General features: G+C 44.3%; 1 long non-coding RNA gene across 3 annotated transcripts; it reads left to right on the top strand.

Moving 5' to 3' along the window:
- The first annotated feature begins 4,652 nt into the window (after positions 1–4,652).
- On the top strand, positions 4,653–7,582 carry LOC141423146 (uncharacterized). Of its 3 annotated transcripts, none has more exons than XR_012447799.1 (3): positions 4,653–4,836; positions 5,761–5,940; positions 7,098–7,582. It is a non-coding gene; the product is annotated as an uncharacterized lncRNA (long non-coding RNA). The 3 variants fall into 3 exon arrangements; XR_012447798.1 differs by lacking the exon at positions 4,653–4,836 and adding an exon at positions 5,018–5,213; XR_012447801.1 differs by lacking the exon at positions 4,653–4,836 and adding an exon at positions 5,327–5,577.
- The last annotated feature ends 204 nt before the right edge of the window (positions 7,583–7,786 follow it).

Here is a 7,786-nt window from a genome sequence, read left to right as displayed (position 1 = left end):
AAAAAGAATGATATTTTCATTTTCACTGGATTCTAGGAATTTTTTTTATTTCCTCCCCTCCGCTTTATTTCTTCAATGACCCATTGGTCTTTCAACAGTGTGTGTTGTTCAGTCTCCATGTGTTTTAATGTTTTCTGTAGTTTCTTTTGCTGTTGACTTCTAGTTTTATTCCATTGTGGAAGGTTATTTCAATATTCTTATATTTATTAAGACTTGCTTTATGTCCTAAAATATGATCTTGGAGAAAATTCCACGGGCTTCTAATAAAAATGTGAACTGTACAGCTGTTGGATGACAGATGATGGTTAAGTCCATTTAGTCTATAATGCTGATTAGTTCTGAAATTTTTTTGTTGACTTTTTTGTGGGGGTTCTGAATGACTTATCTACTCATAAGAATGGGGTAATGAAGTCTCCTGCTAGCATTGTATTGGGGTCTATCTGTTCTTATAAGTCCAAGACTGTTTGTTTTATAAAGTTGGATGCTAATCTACTTGTCTAGTGGGATTTATTCTTTCTTGTATTTTTCTGGTTGTGTTTATCTTCCTCTTCTGTGTGTAGGATTCCTTTAAATATCTTTAGTGTTGGTTTAGTAGTCATGAATTCCTTTAGTTTTGTTGATTGTGGAAGGTTCTTGTTTCTCCTTTAAGTATGAATTCCTTTAGTTTTGTTGATTGTGGAAGGTTCTTGTTTCTCCTTTAATTATGAAGGAAAGCTTTGCTATATACAATAAGGTAAGTGGCAGTTATTTTCCAGCAGGGCTTGGAATATATCATTCCATGCTTTCCTTGCTCTTAGTATTTCTGTTGAGAAATCTGCTGTTATTTTGATGGATTTGCCTTTTTATGTGACTTGTTGCCTTTCTCTTGTAGCTTAAATATTCTTTCTTTGTTCTGTATATGTAGTGTCTTAACTATAACATGTTGGGAGTGTTTCGTGTCTGATCTTGCCTGATGGGTGTTTTGAAAGTATCCTGTAACTGGAAGACCCTCTCCCAATACTGAGGAATTTTTCTGCCATTGTTTTATTGAATGTTATCTATTCCCTTAGTTTGTACCTTTTCTCCTTCTTCTATACCTATGACTGATAGGTTTGGTTTTTCAATGGTGTCCAAGAAGGCTTTCAAGTTTCACTCTTATTTTCTTAGTGTTTTTTTTTTCTTTGTCTAATTGATCTAACTTATACTTTATCTTCTAGCCCTGGTATTGTGTTTTCAACTTGATCCATTCTATTAACAAGGCTTTTAACTTGAGTTTTTTATGTGAGCTATTGAGTTTTTCATTTCAAGGATTTCAACTTGATTTTTTTTTCTGGATTTCTATATCTTTATTGGATTCCTCTTCCACATCTTGCTGTTTATTTGTATCCTCCATGAATTCATTCATGTGTTTATGCAGATCCTTTTTAATTTTATTGGTCATTCTTATCATTGTTCTTTTGAGTTCATTGTTGGAAATTTCATCCACTTCACTATTATTTGAGTCCTTTATTGTGGAATTGTTGACTCTTGGAGAGGACATGTTGACTTATTTTTTTATACTACTTATGTTTCTGTTTTGGAATTTACACATTTGAGGCCAAGTTTTTAGTCAAAGGTTTTAATCTCCTGTATCCTTTCTGTTAAGAGTTTTCATAATGTTTATGCAAGACTTTAGTAGTGGCTGGGTTATAGTGTATTTTCTCATCACTAGACTGGAGGTTGTAGATTAGTAGTCAGATTTTCAACCATGGTGTTTAAGACCCTGGATGCAGTTCCACTGGGACTGAGTTCCACTCAGGGAGTGGAAGCTTACTGTGGAAGCAGTTACAGTTGATAACATAATATCATGAGAATATATCAATCCTTAGTAAAGAACAATCACTGTCACTGTTCCAGTGTCTTTAGAGGAATAGAGGACTAAAGGTATTAATTTATAAACTAGGAAGACCTTAGTTAACTCACAGTCGGTGTTTCTCTATACAGGCACTCTTTGCTTCCCAAGTACTGTGCTCTGTCTGGGTTTTGCTGGCACTCCACCTGGTCAGGCCACTTAGGTCCATACCACCAAGATAGAGCTGTGTGACTAGTAGCAGAGCTACTCTAGTCCTCACAATGCTAACTTTTATCTCATGGGACTTTCTAGGATGTAGTTGATGTTGTCTTTGTTTCCACTGTGGGTGGGCCTGACTGGACCACCTGCAGCTTTCCTCACTTGGCTTTCTCCTATGGCTTTTAAAGTCCATGCTTGGGTCTGGAACACATTGTCCAAGCATCTGTATCCACTGCTGGTAGACTCATGGAATGCTGATGGAATCAAATCTCTGCTACCCACACTGACTTCCTTAGTGGTTCTACAGGGAATTTGGTGTGAGAACAAGCTGTTCAAAAAGGTACAGTATCCATGAGAAAAGATGCAGGGTGATGTTACTCAGCTACCACCTTGCTTTCTAGTCCTCCAGATTCCTGATGTTCTAAATCATACATAGGACGTCTCTGGATGCTTCAGCCTATTTGCAAAATCCCCAGCATTCTTGTCTAGTCTTTCTTCCCTATTCCTGCCACAAAACAGAGGTGTCAGTCCATCTGTATAATCCTTCTTCTTAAGGTCCTGTCCTGGGAACTTCAGGCCATCACTTATTCCCCCGCTTCTCTGTAGCCTCCCCTTGAACTTTTTGGGGGAACTGCATCCTCCACATTTTGAGTGATCCCAGAATAACTTTTTCAGTTGTGGTGTTCTGCCATCCTCTTCTGAGCAGTGAACACAAGTTGTGTGAAGCCACATTAGATGGATGGTGGGTGGTGGAGCCTGCCTTGTGGACGGTGCCTGTTCCTAGATGTTGCAATACCAGTGTTTTCCAGTCTGCCTAATAGTCTGGAGCTCCAGGCATTTTTACAACCTGCTGAGATAGATGTTTTTTTCTTGTGAAGTGGGAGAAGAGCATTTATGTAAGAAGAGAAGGAGCACTGGTAGAATCAACTTTAGAACTTCATTGATCTAAAATTGGATTTTCTCATCAAAGCCATCAGAGGCAATATTCTCTGGAAAGAATCCCACATTGAACATCTTTGCAGTAGACTATACGAGGCTCTTCAAAACATTCCTTTTTTTTTAAATTTTAATCTTTTTATTATTCATATGTGCATACAATGCTTGGGTCATTTCTTCCCCCTGCCCCTACCCGTCCCTTACCACCCACTCTGCCCCCTCCCTTTCCCCCCACTCCCTCAATACCCGGCAGAAACTATTTTGCCCTTATTTCTAATTTTGTTGAAGAGAGAGTATAAGCAATAATAGGAAGGAACAAGGTTTTGCTAGTTGAGATAAGGATAGCTATACAGGGAGTTGACTCACATTAATTTCCTGTGCATGTGTGTTACCTTCTAGGTTAATTCTTTTTGATCTAACATTTTCTCTAGTTCCTGGTCCCCTTTTCCTATTGGCCTCAGTTGCTTTTAAGGTATCTGCTTTAGTTTCTCTGCGTTGAGGGCAATAAATGCTAGCTAATTTTTTAGATGTCTTACCTATCCTCACCCCTCCCTTGTGTGCTCTCGCTTTTATCATGTGCTCAAAGTCCAATCCCCTTGTGCTTTCCCTTGATCTAATGTCCACATATGAGGGAGAACATACGATTTTTGGTCTTTTGGGTCAGGCTAACCTCACTCAGAATGATGTTCTCCAATTCCATCCATTTACCAGCGAATGATAACATTTCGTTCTTCTTCATGGCTGCATAAAATTCCATTGTGTATAGATACCACATTTTCTTGATAAACATTCCTTTTCTTGTTCATGAACCAGAATGGTTTGTTGTTCCCACAAAGAAAGATCCACCAACAAGAATAGTATGGACAATTCTTTTAAAATGTCTCCCTTTAGCAGGACATACTGACACACTCCTGTAATCCCAGGATTTGGAAGGCTGAGGCAGGATTGTGAGTTCAATACTATCTTGGGCTACATAGCGAGACTGTCTCAATAAATGAATAAATAAGTGTATCTCAACCCCAGTTCCCCCTCTAGATAATCCTCAATCTTGCTTTTCACAGCTAAATATCTTGAAAGATTTTGTCTATTCTTCCTTACTCTCTGTAAATTCCCCCAGCCCACTGCTCCCTAGTTGTAATGAAGGCTATCAATGGAACCAACCTTCTGTCTGCTAAATCAAGAGCCGAACTCCCCGCCTTCAGCCCCCTGGTCCTCCCTGGGCATTGGACAATTTTGTCCATTTGCTACTGTCTCCCTCCCTCCATGGCTTCCACCCCTCCTTTCTGGCCCACACTGTACCCTAACTACTGCCTATCTGCCTATCCTTGTTTCTCAAACCTATGGCCTTTGCAGGTATTTTCTCTACCTGGAATGTTCCATAACTAACTCCCTCGTGCCCTCCTCGTGCAGGTAGGTCTTTGCTCTGAGGTCCCCTGGCTCCATCATCCCCAACCGACCCTCCCCTAACCTACACCTGTACTACCACTCTGGATCCTGCACCGGCTGTGCTGTTCCTAACATTCATTTATCACCTTGCAGCGTAGTGTGCAATTTATTTCTTACTCTTCTGCTACAGTGAAAGATCCTGGAATGCTAAGGTTTGCTCTCCGGAAAACCAGAAACCTCTGGACTTGATACAGTGTATGTGTTGGATGACGCCACTTGCGTCACCAGCCCAGGAATCTGAGAATTAAAGCTGGAGAGGACCGAGCCAGACATGACCGGGAGCGGCTGGAATCCTGCGCGAATGTCTTGCGGTAGAGGAAGGAGAAAAAGAGGCAGCTCCATTCTGCAGATCTGAGGCTTAAAGGAAGCACGTGCGCGTTTGAACTCAGAAATCAGAGCAACAAGACGCTTCCAGCGCGGCTCAGGTAGCGGTTGCTGCAGCGCGCGGCCACCAGAGGGCACTGGTCTGCCAGTTGGCGGCCGCCCGCGTGCAGGGAGGAGGAGCGGGTCCCGGACGAAGTGTCTGCATTGCGCAGCCGCAGCCGGGGCCGGGGAAGGGCGGGGGGCTGGGAGGTGGAGAGCACCATCCATCCACAAAACCACCTCGGGCGGCGCGAGGCGGAGCAAGCCCTCCGTAACTCTCCACGTGCCCTGTAACCGGCACACCCTCCGAAACGCGCTAGGAGAGTGACGCCGCGTGGCTGATGGAACTGGCAGTCCGTGTTAGCAGCCATTGCGGATCTCTTGCAGGCTCTTAGATCCCTGCCTTATTTCTTCCTTGCCAGAACTGGGTGACCTGCCTGTGTGTCCTCCACTTTGCGGGGCTGGTGTCTCCCTGCGCAGCAGGCGCCCTCTGCCTGCTGAGGAAGCTAGTGGCAGGGGGCAGGGGTTGGGGGTGGGGGATGGAGTCTTTAGGGGACTCTAAAACTAAGTTCACTTTAAGTGCCAAGCAGGGAGGGGGTCATCAGGCTCAATTTTAGTCGAATGGTAATTTATTGGCATGCCTAGAATAGCCCAGCATTATAAGTGCGCGGCCACCATTCATTTCCCACCTGCACTGAACTCTGTTCATACCTGAGAGCGTTTTACCCGCACTGTGCTCCTGGGTTGTAGTCACTGGGATCCCTGAATTACAACCGAGGGGACCACGATCACAGAGGCCCTAGGTAGGAGAGATGAGATTTGACCTTGGCTTATTCTGGTGACCTCTGGTTTAACTGCTACTGAATTGGTTGGAAAGCTGCGTGATAAACCCTGGTTTATCACTCAAGGTTCCAGTAGACAAACAGAATCAGTGCAAGCTGTGTTTTTAGAGATTTACTGCCTGGAATTGCCTTATGCTATTGCAGGGGCTGGTGAAGGATTCAGAAACCCACAGGGCGGGCCACCAGAAAGAGCTGACTGGAACTGTTGGATGCCAGCTGAAACTGCTGTCCGTGTGGAATTCCTGTTTCCTCAGATCTTCTCTTAAGGCTTTCAACAGATTGAATGAGGCCGGCCCAGATGACCCAGAATTGTCTCTCTTAAAGGCAAGTGATTATTGACTTTAATTATTTCTACAAAATACCGTCATAGCAACACCTGGATTGGCATTTTATTGACTAATTAGATATGATAGCTAAAGTCGGTGCATCAAAAACACCACCACACCTGAGAAGCCTTTGGAAGGAAGGGTGCCTGGGTTCCCCCCTACTGTCATCCCCAGGCCAGTTGCATCTGAACCTCAAGAGATAGAGCCCAGCTACTCACGGGGTGTTTTTCATGTTCCCAGGGTTATTCTGATGCACAGTGAGGGTAAAGCAGTGTTAGTTTCCTCTGTGAGGAAGTCCCCTGGGCCTCAGAATGTGAACTAAGCCAGTAGCCTTGGATAGCTGTGTTAGGATCACCTGGAGCAGGCAGGCCCTGGCTCTGTGCATGCTCTGTGACTCCAGCAGGGCACTTCACCTCTCAGCCCCATTGCTTGTCATCTGTGCAGGGAGAAGGATGAGGGCATAGGTCCCCACTGGCCTGCCAAGCTTCATCCACACTTCTTCCTGCTGTCTGATTACAGAATCTCTGTTTCACTCCACCTCCTCATTCCATATCCCAGGGCACATGTGGGGATTAGTACAAAGCAGGCTTGGCAGTGTGGCCCCTTCTGACCGGCTTTGCTTGCAGCCAGTGGTGGGCACAGGACCGAACTCTAGCCAACGAGGCACAGGTGAAGTCAGTTCAGGTCTTCCTGAGGTGATGCTTCCCTCACAGAGAGCAAGACTCTTGTGCTACGTCACAGGCAACAGTGAGCATAAGAGCATGCAGGCAGCTCTGGGAGGGGCCTCCATGCTACTGGGGGGCCAGGGCACCACCTCCCACCCGCGATTATAAGTGCTTGCTGAGAACACCTGCCCTGATTGGCAGTGGATGAGCCAGGGAAAGGGAGAGAATGATCCTGTGTTTGTGGAGCTCACAGTGGGGTTTTGGAGATGGAAGATTTTCAATTTGGTAACCTTAGCTGAACATGGAGCCCACCTGGCTCTCGAGTCTCCATATATTGAAAACCCTCTGCCCTACAACAGGAGCCTTCAGGAAATAGCCCGAGAGGAGCCATTCCCTGTTTCAATCATTTGCTTTGTCTCTTCAATGTCTCCAGAACATTCCATAGTGGATTCCTATTTCTGTCCTGTTTTTAATTTCTTTTCCATCCTAGAATCCTCTCCCTATCCTTTCTTCTTTGCCTGTCTGAATCCCACCATCCAAAGTCAAACCTCCAACAAGACGTGAGCAGCTTCAGTTCATTCCACCCCTCCTGACAGCCCAGAACCTTCTCCTAGGCCTGGTGCTGAAGCACTGAATCTCTGGACCACAGAAACGCCCTCAGGGAAGGACCCCAAATGCCACCCCAAACCTGCAAAGCATATTATTTGTTCCTTTGGTTTTTCCCAATAAATAAATTTTTGCAAGTGCATGAGGCTCATGCTTATAATCCTAGCTCTTTGGGAGGCTAAGATTGGGAGGATTGAGGTTCAAACCCAGGCAAATAGTTCACGAGACCCCATCTCCAAAATAACCAGAGCAAAATGGACTTGAGGTATGAATCAAATAGTAGAGTGCCTGCTCTGCAAGTATGAAGCCCTTTGTTCAACCCCCCCAAAAAAATTCCTAATAAATCGATTCAAACCACATTTGAAAGTGTCACAAGTTAGCTGAAATTCTGTCAAAAGGCATTTCACTATCTCTTATACATGCTCGTCAGTTTCCTTAAAAATGACTTTGTTCCATTTCTGAAGATAACCAGTTTGATTTACTTGATCAAGGTGAGGTTGTCTTTTTCTATTTAATTTAAATGTCTCAGCCCTTACTTGCCCAAATGACAAAGTCTGTATCTCTCCCCAAGAT

Source organism: Castor canadensis, chromosome 1 (assembly GCF_047511655.1).
Source record: "Castor canadensis chromosome 1, mCasCan1.hap1v2, whole genome shotgun sequence".
NCBI lineage: Eukaryota > Metazoa > Chordata > Mammalia > Rodentia > Castoridae > Castor > Castor canadensis.
Note: the sequence above shows the minus strand (reverse complement) of the source record. Positions and strands in the feature narration are given on the sequence as shown.